This window comes from Urocampus carinirostris, chromosome 14 (genome assembly GCF_059441175.1).
Source record: "Urocampus carinirostris isolate Australia breed hairy pipefish chromosome 14, RoL_Ucar_1.0, whole genome shotgun sequence".
NCBI classification, from domain to species: domain Eukaryota; kingdom Metazoa; phylum Chordata; class Actinopteri; order Syngnathiformes; family Syngnathidae; genus Urocampus; species Urocampus carinirostris.
This window is the reverse complement of record NC_142362.1, coordinates 9,254,245-9,272,812: the sequence shown is the minus strand read 5'-3', so window position 1 is coordinate 9,272,812 and position 18,568 is coordinate 9,254,245. Positions and strand designations below refer to the sequence as shown.

At 40.0% G+C, this 18,568-nt stretch overlaps 1 protein-coding gene across 1 annotated transcript in view; it reads right to left on the bottom strand.

Moving 5' to 3' along the window:
• asic4a (acid sensing ion channel subunit family member 4a) overlaps nucleotides 1-18,236 on the bottom strand; it is a 413,457-nt gene extending 395,221 nt beyond the window's left edge. The window contains exons 1-2 of the mRNA XM_088352525.1: nucleotides 18,047-18,236; nucleotides 10,777-10,980 (exon numbers count right to left, since the gene is read on the bottom strand). The gene's annotated coding sequence lies outside the window, so the exon portion shown is untranslated. The remainder of the gene's footprint in view (nucleotides 1-10,776; nucleotides 10,981-18,046) is intronic.
• Nucleotides 18,237-18,568: the final 332 nt, after the last annotated feature.

The window sequence follows — 18,568 nt, the reverse complement described above, 5'->3', positions numbered from 1 at the left end:
ATTTTTCATTTGATTAAACTTTTTTTTCTAGTAAATTAAGCATTAACTTGTTCCTGTTAAATAAACAGAAGTAATCCTGTAAATAATCAAAAGCATCTAATACAGCAGATGGTAGATACTTTTTCTTTGTTTTTTTAATAAAATGTGTGAGATAACTAGATTTCATACAATTTTTAAACCAAAATACAATACTTAAAATCGGGCAAATTAGCACGTTATCACAAAAAAAAACAGGCTAAAAAATAGGGAAGAAAAAATGTTAAATAGAGAAAAATGATCTGCTGACCGGGACATTTTATTTTTTACGAGTGATGTGCTCCTCAGGTCGAATCCCTGAAGCGTGTGCCGGGTATTTTAGATGAGTGGTTTATGTACCACGGGTCCAGGTGTGTGTTGGGTGAGGTAAGCCGGTGTACAATGTGACTGATACAGGAAATGATTCGCTAACTTTGAGTGTGGTTTGCAATAAAAGCTGCAAAGAAACGCCCCCCAGAGTTGAAAGTCCCCTTCAGTACAGTACTGGGAATTACAGAAATATGCACTTCCAATTGTATACAAACTTGATATTACACATCTATGCCCCTCTGCTTCAAGTCAAATAGTTTCATTTTTCCAAAAGCAGGTGAAAAGCTCTGGGGAAAAAAAACGCCTGGATCCGAGAACTTAGGAAAAAATATTGTTTTTAAATAAAAATGAATAAGCACCTTATTTTACCTCCTTTTTTCACTTGTTGCATAAGCACAAACACAAAAGATTCATGATACACTCACTGTGTTACTCTTTTAATGCATTATTCAGATATATAATTTATTGAGAATCCAACATGGCGGCGCATGGATACATGCTTGCGGCTCGTCCAGCTAATCTTCTATTTATTGCCGTTCTCTTGTCTTTTTTGCTTTCACTTTTGGACACATGTGTGGCCAAAAACACTTACAGTAGGGACGAACTTATTCGGTTGGGTGGGCGTCTAAATTTCGACTTTTCGGGCACTTTTTATAACGCCTATGATATACCGAGCGAACTTCAAAGAGACCCGGCATCCTTGTGGACAGCTATTCCTCTTAATAAACGACGGCGGCGGCCCCGTAAAGAAAGAAAACAGAAACGTGGTTGCCGTGCAGGTAGATGTGTGAAGCGTGTGAAGTCCAAGCAGCAAGATGGACGCGAGGATGGACGCGAGGATGTAACTAATTCCACCATTCATTCCTCGCCGGACAACCGACGCTTTAAACTCAGCGCTCACGAACGGCCACAACGCCGGGAGCTTTTGAAGATCTCGACAAAGACTACAAAGAGTTCAGCTAAGTCAAATGATTCAGCAAAACTGAAATTTGGTCTGTTAAATATTAGATCGCTTGCTCCAAAAGCTTTACTTGTTGATAACATTATTCGTGATTATAAACTTAACTGTATGGGTCTTTGTGAAACGTGGTTACGCCCGGATGAGCACTTAGCTCTAAATTATGCCTCTCCCCCAGACTACGAGAGTAGTCATATAGCACGCACGCTGAAAAGAGGTGGTGGTGTTGCGCTAATCTCTGAAAAATCGCTCAAATTTAATACACGTACCTCTAATAATTACAAAACGTTTGAGGCTCTTGTGATGCGGTCCCCTCAATTGTCAATTGATGTAATAACTATCTATCGTGCACCTGGGCCATACACAACTTTCTTAGACGAATTTGCTGAACTTTTGTCTGAACTAGTAACCTATGCAGACAAAATTATAATTATGGGAGACTTTAACATTCATATGAACTCCCCACACAGTTCACTTACTATTGCGTTTAGTTCTCTAATTGATGCATTTGGTTTTACTCAACTGGTTGACTCGCCAACCCATAAAAATGGGAACACGCTAGACTTGATTCTGACTCGAGGAGTTTTAACCTCAAACATTATGGTGCTACCGTGTACTACTGTTATCTCTGATCATTATTTAGTGACATTTGAGGTGCTAACTAAATGTAGAGTTAATAAAGATGAGGGATTTAGCGGACGCAATATAAGCACTGGCACAGTTTCTGAGCTCTTTGAACTCCTTCCTGGAGCAGTTGCGTCCTTTCCTAAATACAATGGCTCGATTGACTCACTCATGAATGAGTTCAATACCACCCTGACTAGTGTGCTGGATTCAATAGCGCCCATAAAACTAAAATCACGTCCTAAAAGACGCACACCTTGGTTTACTGATGAAACTAGAACCCTTAAAAAAGAATGCAGGAAATGGGAGAGAAAATGGCGCGCTACCAAGCTTGAGGTTTTCCATCAAACCTGGTGTGACAGCTTGTTAAAGTATAAAGCGGCCCTTGCCTCTGCAAAATCGGCCTACCTTTCGAAGGTGATTGCGTCTCAAAAGAACAACCCCAAAGCCCTTTTTGACACTGTAGCATCGCTTACAAGGCAACAGCCTATCGCAGACAGTTCGACACACTCTGCTCAGGAGTTAATGGTCTTCTTCACTAAGAAGATTCAATGCATACAGGAAGAAATTGCAAAAGATATTGTTAGTACCACACGTATTAAAGGACTGAAATTTACAGATGCACGACAGGGTGGCTGCCCTGGGAAAATGGCCGGTTTTAGTGAACTGTCACTTGATGATCTCAAACAAGTGGTGAATGCGGCCAAACCGACAACTTGCCAGTTCGACCCGCTCCCAGGTTCACTTATTAAAAGTCTTTTTAGCGTCCTTGGGCCTTCAGTTCTAAATATTATAAATACATCACTCTCCTCAGGTGTAGTTCCAGCAGCTTTTAAGTCCGCCGTTATTAAACCCACACTGAAACGACCCAACCTTGATCCAGAAATATTAAGTAATTACAGACCTGTGTCAAACCTACCTTTCCTCTCTAAAGTACTCGAAAGAGTAGTGGCACAGCAGCTGAATGCTTTCATATCCGAGAATAACCTTTTTGAATCCATGCAATCAGGATTCAGGGCTAACCACTCTACTGAGACAGCTCTGATCAAGGTAACAAATGATCTCCTAATGTCAATGGATTCTGGCGCTTCATCACTTTTGCTGCTGCTGGATCTTAGTGCTGCTTTTGACACAGTGCGCCACAATATCCTACTAGAACGGTTGGAAAAATGGATTGGTCTCTCAGGAGCTGTCCTCTCGTGGTTCAAATCCTACCTCTCAGATAGGACGCACTGTGTTAAATATGGTGAAACGACATCTGAGCCCTTTAATGTTACCTGCGGTGTTCCGCAGGGTTCAGTGCTCGGCCCCCTACTTTTCAACATTTACATGCTTCCATTAGGTGATATTATTCGCAAGTACAATATCAGCTTCCATTGCTATGCAGACGACACTCAACTATATCTTCCGTTGGAGGAATCTTCCACACTAAACTGTGGAAATTTGGAGGCCTGTCTCACTGAGATAAAAGAGTGGATGTCACTCAATTTCTTGCGTCTTAACTCTGAAAAGACTGAAATGTTAGTCATTGGTCCTTCTAAATGCCGGGACTTATTCTCAAAAACTGCTGTGAACATTGACAAATGTCACATCACACAGAGTGACTCAGTTAAAAATTTAGGTGTCATATTTGACCCTGATCTATCCTTTGAGATGCATGTAAAGCAAATTACTAGAACTGCCTTCTTCCAGCTTCGCAACATTGCTAAAATCCGTTCAATACTGTCTCAGTCTGATGCGGAAACAATAATTCATGCATTTGTTACCTCCCGTCTCGATTACTGCAATGCACTACTCTCCGGTCTCCCGAAGTCCAGAATCAAGTCTCTTCAGCTAGTACAAAATGCCGCAGCGAGGCTCTTAACCAGGACAAAAAAGTACGATCACATAACACCGATTTTGGCTAACCTGCATTGGCTCCCAGTTAGCCAAAGATGTGACTTCAAAGTTCTCTTAGTATTGTACAAAATCATACATGGACTTGCTCCCTCTTATCTTTCAGATCTGATCTGCCACTATGTCCCGGTCCGAAGCCTACGATCTGAGAGTGCTGGTCTTCTGATGATCCCGAGAGCAAAAAAGTCTTCTGCTGGTTCGAGAGCGTTCTCCATCCGGGCACCGGTGCTGTGGAATGCTCTTCCCCCTGAGATTCGATCTGCAACCTCAGTGGAAATGTTTAAATCTAAACTTAAAACTCACTTCTACTCCATTGCATATGAATAACCTACTCCTCTTGTCGGTTGAAAATAGTTTGTGTAATATAGTGTAACAATCTGTGAAGCCCTTTGAGACTCTTCGTGATTTAGGGCTATACAAATAAAAATGACTTGACTTGACTTGAATCTGTATTCGGAGCGTATTTTACAGAAGCATGTTATAGTTTTTTCCATTCACATAATGGCGTACCTGAGGTAATGAACAGTCTTGAAGCCCCTACGTGTGCGTGAAGCATTTCTCTTCACTCTTCACTGCTTAATGGGGCTTCATTTTGCCATCACTATTTTTTACAGTCAAAGGAGGACATTTAAGTCATAATAATTCTATGGATTAAATCATTGTTCATTTATTATTATTGTTTTACAGAAATACCAAATACAGTACATACAGGACACTGTTAATGCTTAAAAGGTCATATAAACATGTCTTTAAGACGATGGTTGGTACACCTTTTTCATGGCCAAATTCAAGCACTTTTAAAGGACTTTCAAGCAATTTTTCCTATTTCTCCAGTACCACGAAAATAAAATATTCTGGGTGAATCATGGATTTTTCAGAGCCACAAATATATCTGCGATTTACAAATGATGATCAAGTAAATCATGAAAATATTTGTAATTGAAACAAATCCCTCCCCATTTGTGGGTGAAAATGTCGGTAATATGTAGCTTACATTTTAAAATTCAGGGAGTTCTTTGAAATACAATTTACCACTGGGAAATGCCATCTTAGATTTTTGCATCCCCCATAATAAATGTCCATAATCAATACGTAATCCTTGCACTAATACACATTTCATAGGGCCCTGTTTAAGTTTAGCATGCACCTGTCCTCCTAGGCGCAACCATTAGGGGGCGATAACCATTCATAGGACAAGGCCGTACAAACTAATGCCATCTGCAATTAATCACAAGGGAAGAAGTAATGCAATGGCAAAGCAAAGCCACCAGGGAGCAGTATCTCCACCATTTTTACGCAGACTTTTTGAGGAAGATGGCAACAATTTCAATCATTACCAAACAATTCACCCAAAATTTAAACACTTTTCAATTCTTGAAAACCTCATTAAAATTCAGTCATATTCAAGGATTCCAAGAACCCGTACAAACTCTAAGCCTAAACAGAAAATGCCTGTTGCTGGTTAGCGGGAGTAGAAAAAGAAAACCTTACTTAATAAAAACCTGAGAGCCACTGCCTTTCCTGGTCCCCAGAGGCATGTGGAAGAACCAGCAATTCACTTGGTAAGATGTGAGCATCAACACCAACCAATAATACTGTTTTTTGAAAACATTAGACATTTTCTTTGTCATATTGTTGTTAAATGGCAAGTATGACTTTTGTATTAAAAAGTGTAAAGGAATGCCTCATAACAGACAAAGGCTGCTATTGTACAAGGTAGGATAAAAACAGGCTGGAACGGGGTGCCGACAGACTACTAAACATCGCCTTTCATTTTTTTTTTATGTTTGACTGACTCTGATCAGAGGCTTTACGTGCACAAACACACACACTCGCACACGAAAACAGAGCTCAACACTCACGACGCGCTAGGCGGGGGTTGCAGATGGGCCGTGTCACACAGCTTTGCCCTGCAAACAAGCTTGGGAGGGCAACGTGATGGCAAAACAGCTCATTAAACACTATTAGCCCGTCATTTCCTCTAAGTGAGCACTTTATCCATGCCTCTGGTTAGCGAAAAAACAAACACAAAAAAGCATTAAGGTCAAGCCCAAAGACAGGCAAATAAAGATGGGCCGCTCACCCATCCAACCACGCTCATGAAAATGGCGGGGAGGATAATGTGCTGTCAACCATCACACAAAACCAAAAACTATAATTACGGACGGATAACAGCACTGCAAATTGCCGGCGCTTTTCACTCCTTTTGGCGCAATTGATCACCAAGCCCCATAGGAGCCATAACATTATATTTCATAGACTGACGCAATTCATGAAGAGTGGTAAATCATTAGTCAAAAGCCAGGTGATGCATGGAATTTAAAATGACTATTTGTGTGAACCTAAACAGTTGAACTTCAAAATTCTGTAGCCTGAACTGAAGAGTACCACTAGATGGACACAATATAGACTGTAAAAACCGTAAATTAAAGAAAATGACTTAATACTTGAAACAATCATAATCCAAATAAATTAATTAAAATATTAACAAATATATATATATTGTCAGTAATTGTTAATTAACTTGAAAAGTGATTACAGTATTGTTTATATAAAGATAACAGCAGATGAATGACCTGCTCAACTTAGGTCCACCCGTACCAAGACCAAGGCCAGCATTTTTCCAGTGGATCCTCTTTTTTTTTTTTTAATTCTATGCCTGCCATCGCGGTACGTGGCAGCCCAGCAAGCCATAAAACAACATTGAAATGAAATGATCTGCATTTATATAGCGCTTTTCAAGTCAATGACTTACCAAAGCGCTTTACAATGTGCTCCACATTTCCCAATAGCGGCCTTGCAGCCATGTAAGGCGCTAACCTGCTTATTGGGGGTATTAGGGGTTCAGTGTCTTACCCAAGGACACTTTGTCATGTAACACGGACAAGCCGGGATTCGAACTGGGATCCCTTGATCCCAAGACGAGCGCTCTACCTCCTGAGCTAATGCTGATTGGCAGTCAGCTTGCACAGCAATCTACCAATACACTTATATATGCAATAACCAGATACCGTCTCGGCAGCAGATTGCAATCTACAAGTCACCTATACAAAGAAACATTTTGGGCCCAGTCTTTTACCAACTTTAAGTAAAGCACAAATTGCAGATTAAATTCATAAGTGCCACCTCAGTACGTAGCAGCCTGGCACCATATAGAACAACTTTGGCAGCTAGACAGCAGAGCAATAATCTACCACTACACTCAGTACAGTATCAAGATACTGTCTCGGTAGCAGATTCTGACATCCTAGTGAAATGCTCTGCCCTCTGAGATTCAATCTGCAACCTCAGTGGAACTGTTTAAATCTAGGCTTAAAACACAAGTATATTACAAAGCTTATGAATGACTTATTTCATGTTGCTGATGTTTGTGTATTGTTGGTGATGCCTTTGCAACATCCATTGCAGCCTGGTCATCCTGGAAGGGGGATTACATAATGAGGTTTTTGAGTTTTTCCTTACCCTCAAGTAGGTTTTAGATCAGGGGATGGTGTAATAACAGGAAGTATCTATTTTTCTAGATGAGTGCACGGAAGTTGTTTGAAGAATAAAGTAAAGGTTATGGGAAAAAAGGCATTCTTTTGAAGCATTTAGTGGAATATTGATGTCACCTTGACCTACAAAAAAAAAATGGCAGCAATCAGCTATCCTTGTCTCGGAGCAGGCTGACCGCTTAATAAATCAATGAACCTCTACTGAGCAGGAGCACAAACCAAACACAGACTAAATAGATGATTAATATGGCTCAAGGATTGTACAAAGAGCAGCTTGGTCAAGGTATGCACATGTTTCAAGCAATTAATGTGAGCCACCTGGAGTCACATACGCAATGTAGGCAGGTTTCCATGGTTGCTTATTGAGGAAAGCAGAACAAATGTGGTTGACCAAATTGACCTCTGATGACAAAATATATCTTCCTAATCTTATTTTTCTATTATCTGAGAGCCATTTTTTAATTTTCAACATATTTGAACTTCATACTCCATTTTCTTAGAATGTACTTGAGATGAAAAAGTCAATACATCGAACAAAAGAAGCATGGCTACTCTTTTGTAAGTTATGATCCCTCCATATTCAAATTTACCGGTAATCAAATGCTTCTTCTTTAGTAGTTCTGTAGTTTTTTTCAATTTGGGCCAAACGGGGATTAGTACGTTGTGTTTCAATGCCTGTTGCAATTATCCATACTCATCAACATTACTGTTATATGCGTTGGACAGCAACTTTTTGCCCCCTTAGAAAATACTGTAGTTTTTTTTTTTTGTTGTTTTTTTTTCAAAATAAGACACACACAAGAAAAAAACCTCCAACGATCTTAGTAGAATTCCATTTTGTGAAAAAAATTGCCACTCCCAGTTTTAAACAAACACATGTTTTTTATATTCTCGGAGAAGGATAGTTTTTCAAGCGTAACAATGGAGTATGCGGTTACGATTATGGCTTTTTAATGTCAACAGGTAAGCATGTATGATTATTTCACAGCTTGTGTTATTTGTTGATACTCTGCCATTTGCATGTGCTCCCAGTCTAATAAATATAACTTAAATGGATTTTGACATGAATTTAAGAAAAGTATTTTGGGGGGAGTGTAGGGCTGTCACAAATATAACATTAGTCCAATCGTGTATATTTTTTATATTCACAAATATTTATCACATTTCTACCCCCTACTGATTTCGAAACATTTTCTCCTCGGATCTATACGAGCCACGTTTTAACAGTGAATTTCTCCTGAAGGTGAGAGGTTTTCATGCCTGATTATATAACTGATCATTTGCATGCAAATGCAAAAATATCAAATTAAAAATGAATACATGCACAATGATATTGGATGATGAATAATACAAAATGATTATTAGTGATATCAATCTCAAACAAATGAGGGATGTAGAACTATTACTAAAAAGGTAAATAAAAGGATGTGTGTACTGAATATGTGCTTTTAAAGTTATTTTGAGTTGAACATGTTTATATTTTGATTAAGGAGAATTTTAAGGGCTGAATATGAAAGTCATTTTAAAATCATTAACTTTTATAAAGATTATCTCAACAAAGTCCTAAATTCCCTAATAACAACGGATATTGCAGATTCTAAGACATGTTGGCCTGACATTAAAACGATTTGTGTACACAAATCACAAGACGCTTCCGCAAGGTTCACACGAACGCAGCCGATCCGGCCTTTTGAAGATGAGGCCTCGGTGATGCGCGTCCATCTGAGCGCGAGGGCTTTTAATTAAAGACCCGAACGTCGGCTCTGTCGATAAAGTCTTCCGAGCTAATGCACTGCCGGTTGATACCAGAGACGTGGAGAGATCGGGGGGAGTTATTTACGCCACAGAAGCTGAGTAAATCTGCTTTGATGCTTCGTGATCTCTAACCAAATGAAAGGTTGTCGTAAATACTGCGGGCCAATCCATCCAAATGCAGGGCAAAAACCTTTAACCTCAACACAAGGGCCAGCTAATCTTACATCCTTAGAAAAAAAAACAAGACTATTAAAATAGGATTCCATCCATCCATAATTAGTTTTAGAGCAGTTATTCACTGCATCACAAATAACTCAAAGAAAAATATTGTGTATTAGCAAAATAAAATAAAAATCAAATTGAACAAACAGATAAAATTGTGTAATTTTGTGTTCCAAAGTGATCTGGAGTAGATCATTTCATCCATTTCGATATGTAATTCTGTTCATCTGTAAAGTATAAAAATGAATCACACGAAACAAAATTGAAAGAATAATCGCTTGTAAAAATTTGAATGAAACTGAATTGTGTGACAGTCAAAAATCCAAATTATATTAAGTATCTATTTCTACAATGAACCATTCATATGTCCCAGACAAGAAGATTTTTGTGTGCGTGTTTACACAATGTGGTGGGTTTTTGATCCCTTAACTGCTATGGTTGTAGGGGCACCATTTCCTGTGGTGTGTCTTGGGCAGGGTGGGGTAGGGTTACTTTAACTGGATTACTTTCAATTACTTTTGGATTAATCCAATACCAAATATGCTAATAAAAGACAAAATAAACTAAATATGAATTTTGTGCAGGCTTGGGGAGTAACGGAATACATGGAACGGCAAAAATGATGTTGGCAAGCTGTTTGGATTTATTTTCATTTTGTTTCTTTTGCATTGTATGTTAGTTTTGCCGGAGATCAAAGAAATCAAAGCCAGGAGAGAAAGTTTACCACGTGTTGTGAGTCATCATTTTATTCATATTTAGTTTCTTTTCTCTTTTATTAGCATATTTGGTATTGGAGTAATCCAAAAGTAATTGAAAGTAATCCAGTTAAAGTAACCCTACCAAACCCTGGTCTTGGGCAAGTACAGCCTGTAGCACCCATCCCTCTTCTTGTGTCTTGAAAAAAGCCATTGGCTCTGTAGTCCAGTAGTAATGGTAAATAAAAGTAGTTATCAATTCAAACTATTAGTTCGCGTTTTGACGTTTTCATAAACAGTACTTTGACTTTTTTTTAAATGAGCTACACTTTGCAGGGATAAACAAAAGGAACACTTGAATATCACTTTTGCAATGGCTCTTATGAGAATCTTTTGAGTAGCTATTACATTTGTCTCTGTATGAGACCACCAGCGTAAATTAATAGTACTAATTTGTCGATATAGGACTGTCACCAAGAGATTCCTTTCATGTCTCGTTCCTTTCCTTGGCACTTAAACTGTCAAAGAGATTCTCCTTTATATTGTGCATCTTTCATACTAGGAGAATGGGGGACGTGCGTTCACCTCTATTGACCATTTCCCATGAATTCCAATCACTCTCCGGAGCCAGGTAAAACCAAATAGGGGGAGCCGGCCTTTGATTCTACAATACGCAGTTTTATGCATATTTCTCGGTATTCATATATCCAATATGACTGTCGGACCCCGAAGGCTGGAGCCGCTACTGAAAGGATTAAGTTCAAAGGCAAGTGAGAAAATTACTCACGGACTGGAGTCTTTTAGGCATGCAGCGTCCCTTCTCTACATGGCGAAACTTCACCATGCCTCAAGGAAGCGGTGAACTGAACATTAGGCCGGCCTGGTCCATCTCAAGTTCTCCGTAGTTTGGGTGTACTGAAGTAGAGTGGCTGAGTCTTAATTGCTGTCCGTAAGAACTGTTACCGTCTTTGGTCGTTCTGTCAATGCAGGGCTAAAAGAAAAAGATAATATTATATTATTATTAACCAAATCTTTACAAAAAAAAGATCAAATCCGACAGTCCTCAACGTGATGCCTGAAAATACTGGGTGCCGCACCCCTAAGGACACATGTGATTTTAATCTCATCAGCGTCTTAAATAACGCCTGCCCGGATGCCCCGGGCGTGAATCTTTTAAGTCGGGCGTACAACTTACAAAACGTCCTTTTTTTTTTTTTTAACTAATAAAACTTTTTATTTGGATTTCTAAATCTTCGTTCGTTTTGGAAATTTCGGAATTTCTGTTCGTTTGGCAATTTGCATACTCGGCAGCCAATCAGAAGCCTGCAGCAAATAACTTCGTGCTTCCAGATTTTCCCGAGCGTTATAAGGTCATGTATTTGCATATCATTTTCCAAAGTAGACGCACAGAGAACACAAGAAAAATGGAGAAGTGGTTAGGAATTGTTAAGATTTGTCAATTTAATAGCACTCATTCGTGGTATTGCGGTAAGACGTTTTCCATTGTGTGATGTCATTACGCACACACCATTTATCGTTTTGCTAATTCTTGATCACTATGTTGCATTGAATGGACCCAATTGTAGTTTGTTGGCTGTTGAGGAATAAATATGTTTAAAGGCTGAACCACAATGTCCTGCTTATCTTCTCACGCATGAGGAAACACACGCCGACATATCCTTACCAGGAATCAAGCCAAAACCTCAGCCTCAGCAGAAATATTCAAAAGAAGCTAACAAAATTTAAAACGCTACTAAACGTAAACGTACATTAAAAGTATCGTGGAAAGGGGAGTTCACATGGCTTGTAGCAGACGACACAACACAAACATTGCATGAATAAAAAGTGAGTAAATACAGGCAGATGGAAAAATAGCGATGTCACATACATGCAATGAATGTTATGAGTAGATTTATCTCATCTCATCTCATTAGCTGCACCGCTTATCCTCAGTAGGGTCGCGGGGTAGGGTGGTCCTTAATGGGGGTCGAAAAATTTTTTTTTTAAATATTGGGCTCTGACCCCCCGCATGTGTTCTTATATCGATAAAAACACACTGTGTGCAATTTTGAACAATTTGGATAATATTTAGAGGTAGCTCAACGACTTTGAAATTTCCCAAAATGGTAAAATTTTGGCAATTTTCGAGAAAAAACGGAAATCTTAACCCTATGTGTACGGCGTTTTAGAACATCCAATTTCAGTCCATTGCTTATAATTGTAACACAAGAAAAGTTACAAGTAACTTTGTACACTAGGTCTGATATAATGTGCGAAAAATCCTTATTTTTCATACCAAAATTTCAGAGGCCTTGAGCGACCTCTAAATATCCTTTGATTTTGATGAAACTTTGCCTAATTACGTTTTGTATATATTAATAATAATAATAATAATGCATTTTATTTAAAAGCGCCTTTCAGGCCACCCAAGGACACTGTACAAACAATGAAAGAAAAAAAAAATACAATTTAAAAAGTTGTAAACGAAATAATAAATAAAAACAAGACATAAAATCATAAAAACATAAGAAATGGAGAAGCTATGTGTTGTAGGCAGTCCTGAACAGGTGTGTTTTTAGACGGGACTTAAAAGTGGAGAGAGGTGTGCAGTTTTGGAGGTCCGGAGGTAGATTGTTCCAAAGCTTGGGAGCAGCGCGACTGAAGGCTCTGGCTCCCATGGTGCTCAGATGGGCAGGGGGCACTGACAGTCGGAGGGAGGACGAGGATCTGAGGGAGCGAGTGGGGACGTGCACCTGGAGAAGGTCGGACAGGTAAGGAGGAGCCAGGTTGTGAATGGCCATATATGTACTGGACTGTCTCAGAAAATTAGAATATTGTGATAAAGTTCTTTATTTTCTGTAATGCAATTAAAAAAACAAAAATGTCATACATTCTGGATTCATTACACATCAACTGAACTATTTCAAGCCTTTTATTATTTGAATATTGCTGAATTTGGCTTACAGCTTAAGAAAACTCAAAAATCCTATCTCAAAATATTAGAATATCATGAAAAAGTATACAAGTAGGCTATTCAACTAATCACCTGAATCATCTAATTAACTCGAAACACCTTGCGAGGGTTTCCTGAGCCTTAAAAACACTCAGCTTGGTTCAGTAAACTAAATCAAAAGTATGGGGAAGACTGCTGATCTGTCTGCTGTCCAGAGGACCATCATTGATACCCTCCATCAGGAGGGTAAGACACAAAAAGAAATTTCTCAAAGAGCAGGCTGTTCACAGAGTGCAGTTTCAAAGCATATCCACAAAAAGTCTGTTGGAAGGGAAAAATGTGGCCGGAAACGCTGCACAACCAAGAGAAATGACCGCAGCCTTAACAAAATTGTGAAGAAGAGCCGCTTCCAGAATTTGGGGGAGCTTCAAAGACAGTGGGCTGAAGCTGGAGTCCAGGTATCAAAAGCCACAGTTCACAGACGTGTCTGGGAAATAGGCTACAATAGCCGTATTCCCATGGTCAAGCCACTTCTGAACTCAAGACAACGGAAGAAGCGTCTGACTTGGGCTATGGAGAAGAAGCACTGGACAGTTGCAGAGTGGTCCAAAGTCCTCTTTTCAGACGAAAGCAAGTTTTGCATTTCATTTGGAAGTCAAGGCGCCAGAGTCTGGAGAAAGGCTGGAGAGGAGCAAAATCCAAGTTGCTTGAAATCCAGTGTGAAGTTCCCACAGTCAGCAATGGTTTGGGGAGCCATGTCAGCTGCTGGTGTTGGTCCACTGTGTTTCATCAAGTCCAGAGTAAATGCAACTGTGTACCAAGATATTTTAGAGCACTACATGCTTCCATCTGCTGAAAAGCTCTATGGAGATGAGGATTTCATTTTCCAGCATGATCTGGCACCTGCCCACAGTGCCAAAACCACCAGTAACTGGTGCACTGACCATGGCCTCACTGTCCTTGATTGGCCTGCTAATTCCCCTGACCTGAACCCCATCGAGAATTTGTGGGGTATAGTTAAGAAGAAGATGAAAGACACCAGACCTACAAATGCAAATGAGCTGAAGGCCGCTATCGAAGCATCCTGGGCATCAATAACACCTCAGCAATGCCACAGGCTGATTGCCTCCATGCCACGCCGGATTGATGCAGTAATCCGTGCAAAAGGATTCCCAACCAAGTACTGAGTGCATCAATGGACATTTTCAAATGTTTGATTTAGTTTTGCTGTTATAAAATTATTTTTTTACTTGGTCTGAGGAAGTATTCTAATATTTTGAGATAGGATTTTTGGGTTTTTTTCAGCTGTAAGCCAAAATCAGCAATATTCAAATAATAAAAGGCTTGAAATAGTTCAGTTAATGTGTAATGAATCCAGAATGTATGACATTTTTGTTTTTTTAATTGCATTACAGAAAATAAAGAACTTTATCACAATATTCTAATTTTCTGAGACAGTCCAGTATATAAGATGAGTTTGTAGCTGATGCGATGCTGAACAGGAAGCCAGTGTAGCTGTTGGAGAACGGGGGTGATGTGCTGCTGGGAAGATGTTTTTGTGATGATGCGAGCAGAGGCGTTTTGAACCAGCTGAATTTTATGGAGGGACTTTTGGGGAAGGCCGAAGAGGAGAGCATTGCAGTAGTCAAGGCGGGATGTGACAAGACTGTGGACGAGAATAGCAGTAGTGCGGGGGGTGAGGGAAGGGCGGAGTCTGGTAATATTGCGGAGGTGGAAATAAGCAGTGCGGGTGATGGTGTTGATATGTGAGTGGAAGGTAAGCATGCTATCCAGGATGACACCCAGACTCTTGACCTGGGGGGAGGGGGACACTAAGGAGCTGTCGATGTTGAGAGAGAAGTTGTTTACTTTGGATAAAGTGGATTTGGTGCCAAGAAGGAGGAATTCTGTTTTATTGGCATTTAATTTAAGAAAGTTTGTTGTGAACCATGTTTTGAGTTCGGAAAGGCAAGAGGTGAGGGAGGGAGGTGGGAGTATGGAGTTTGGTTTGCAGGAGAGGTAGAGTTGGGTGTCATCAGCAAAGCAGTGAAAGTGGATATTAAATTTGCGGAGGATATGACCAAGAGGCAAGAGGTAGACGATGAAGAGAAGAGGACCTAAGACAGATCCCTGGGGTACACCTGAGGTGACTAGGGAGGGCTTTGAGGTGAAGGATTTCAGCTGGACAAACTGAGTGCGGCCAGTGAGATAGGAATGGAACCAACTGAGGGGAGTATGGGTGAGACCAATGGAGGAGAGTCTATTGAGGAGGATAGGGTGAGAGATTGTGTCGAAGGCGGCGCTCAAGTCTAGGAGGATGAGGATGGAGACTAAACCGGAGTCGGATGCTATGAGGAGATCATTAGAAATCCAAATATTGGAACATATTCAAGGGGTCAGAGCATGAAATTTTAAAAGTCGAAAAATAAGGACCACCCTATCGCGGGGGTGCTGGAGCCCATCCCAGCAATCATCGGGCAGTGGGCAGGGGACACCCTAAACTGGTTGCCAGCCAATCGCAGGGCACACAGGGACAGACAACTCACTCGCTCATTCACACCTAGGGACAATTTGGACCGGCCAATCCACTTGAAATGCATGTCTTTGGAATGTGGGAGGAAACCGGAGTGCCCGGAGGAAGCCCACGCAAGCAAGGGGAGTACATACAAACTCCGCACAGGAAGTCTGGTAGCTGGATTTGAACCCACACAGGAGGTTCCAAAGACCTTAGAACTGTGCCTGCACACGCGCTAACCACTGCGCCGCCGTGCTGCCCATGTAGATTTATAATACACTTAATTTTATAGTGTTCTGTTATATATTCTGATTATCAATCCTTATTACTTTGCAACAATGGGTTTTTTTTTGCGATGAGTCGTCTTATTTGTGTTTCAAGTTGTGAAAAATGGGGCAGCCAACTTTATGGCTGGGCAGGCAACTTTTCAGAGTTGTCTGCGCTGGTCTCCGCTAACTTTTTGTCATGAGTTTCAGACACTTATTATGCATATTATTTTTAGATTTTGAGTTAATCGCAAATACGGTTACAATACATTTGTAAATATGTATGAGGCCTATCTCTCCCCATATAGGTGTTGGGTAAAAATGACAGTAACATGTAGCTTATACTTTCAGTTGCAGGAAGTTCTTTGAATTACAATTTACCACTGGGAAATGCTACCTTAATTTTTTGCATGGCCTATAATAAATGACCAGAATTGATACGTAATCTTTGCACTAAAACACATTCATTGTGCCCTCTTTAGCTATACCATGCACCTATCCTAATAGACGCGACCCTTAGGGGGCGATGACCCTTTATAGGACCATGTCGTACAAACTAATGCCATCTGCAGATAATCATGAGGGAAGAAGAAAGGCAATGGCAAAGCACAGCCCCCAGGGACCAGTGTCGGGGTCATTTAAAAGCAGACTTGTTTAAAAACGTAGCAACAATTTCAAGCATATACAATCAGTTCAGGGTAGCACGGCGGCGCAGTGGTTAGCGCGTGTGCGGCACAGTTCTGAGGTCGTGGGAACCTCCTGCGTGGGTTCAAATCCAGCTACCGGCCATACTGTGCGGAGTTTGTATGTTCTCCCCGTGCTTGCGTGGGTTTCCTCCGGGCACTCCGGTTTCCTCCCACATTGAGACAATCAGTTCACCTAAAATTCAGGCACGACATTCCTTGAAAACTCAACATTAAAATTTAAAAAAAAAATCAAAGGATTTCAAGGATGTACCACTCCAGGTTAAACACATAATAAGGACCTAAAAGATAAAAATAAGATGAAAAAAATGTCAGGGTGAAAAAGCAAAAAAATGTTAAAGGTAGTGCTTTGAGACTGGCCTAAATTTTAAAAGACCTAAGTTGTAAGTGCGTCATAACATTAACCCAATGACAAATGGGACAATAATATTTAGCAGAATCAAAATTTGAAAATAAGTTGATGAATAAAATTTGAATACCCACATTTGAGCGATCAAAAAAAACAAAAAATATGACGAGTTGCTTGATTATTTAAAGGTGAGGTGCGGGATTTGAAACCATTATCACTGTCTGTTGCGATCTTCTGGCTTAGTCATGATTGCAGCCTATTCATGATGTGCGTGCAAGTACATGGATTTCTTAATTGCGCCTGAAAACCATCTTTCCATTATCTGCACCGCCTATCCTCAGTAGCGACAATTTGGACTGGCTATTTAACTTGACATGACATTTTTTTGGAATGAGGGAGAAAATCAAAGTGCCTGGAGGAAACCCATGCAGGCAGGGGAAAAATACTTTGCACAGGAAAAGCTTGTAGCTGGATTTGATCCCATGACTTCACAACTGTGCCACGGACGCGCTAACCAGTCAGCCACCATACCACCTGCGTTTGAATTCACTCTTATTATTATTTGAGAGTTTGGGTTGGAATCTGGATTCTATTTGAAACAGGCCTTTTCCTACTTTCACCATTTTTATTCGCCACCGACAAAAATAAAGAAAAAAAAAAACTGCAGAAACAAGCTTGAAGTCTCTAGCCAGCACTCCTCCAACCTAATATGTTCCGCCCCGAACAGCTCTGATAAAAATGCAATGGAAAATAAAGCATAAGGGACATTTGAACTCAGTTGGGGATCGTTAACACACTTAATAAAGTCAATATAATGAATGGAGAAAATAATAAATTTTAACTTTTTAACAAAACCTCAAACAATGTACACCAGCTTTAATGAAATATTTTCTTTAGCCAAACCAAATAGTGACAGTTAGCCACCAACTTAGTCGTTTGCACAGCTAGCTAACCAGCCAAAGCTTTCGCCTAAACTCTTGTATTACTTTGTTCACAACAAAAATAAATAAAACAGTTCGTTGACTACAAAGTTAGGCGTTAGCACAACAAGCTAACAAGTCAAAACTTCAGCATGAACTCGCGTATTTGCGTGAGTTAAGCAAGGAGTTCGTTAGCTGCTAAGTTAGCCGTTAGCGTAGCATTCTAACTAGCCAAAGCACTATAAGAAGTACAAGCAAGCAGTACTTAGCTACGAAGTTAGCCGTTAGCACAAGACGCTAAGAATCCAAAACTTCAACATGAACATGAAAAAGTCACAAGTTTGACTTACATCGTTTGATTTATCATCATTTTGTTGGCGCTTCCATCAAATAGTCCGGAAAAAAATGAAATTAAATATCACAAATTGAGCACTCATTAGCCAAGTCACTTACAGGTGTTTTCCACCTAATGTGTCATCATGGGTGATATTAATTCTTTATTTGATAAAAATGGCGAATTGTCACACATTAAACTAAAAAAAAAAACATTTACCTATAAACAGCTTGGAAATCTAATTTTGGGGTTAGAAACACCTTGTGAGTCATGAGAAAATATTATTTCATCAAGATAGAGGATGGGTGTGAAACGGGCGGCCCGCGGGCTGGATGAAGCCCGCTGATTGTATCCGGCCATTACATACAAAATAAAACACTGAAGCAACTTACCAACAAATTCAACTTATGAATGATGGTCCGGAACCTATCTCGTTCATAAGTGTAGCAGTGTCTGTATAATAATGTGCCATGTCCATATAGCATACCTGTCAACCTCCAGGGCTCCATGCCCTTACAAACTGTCATGTTTTCCATTT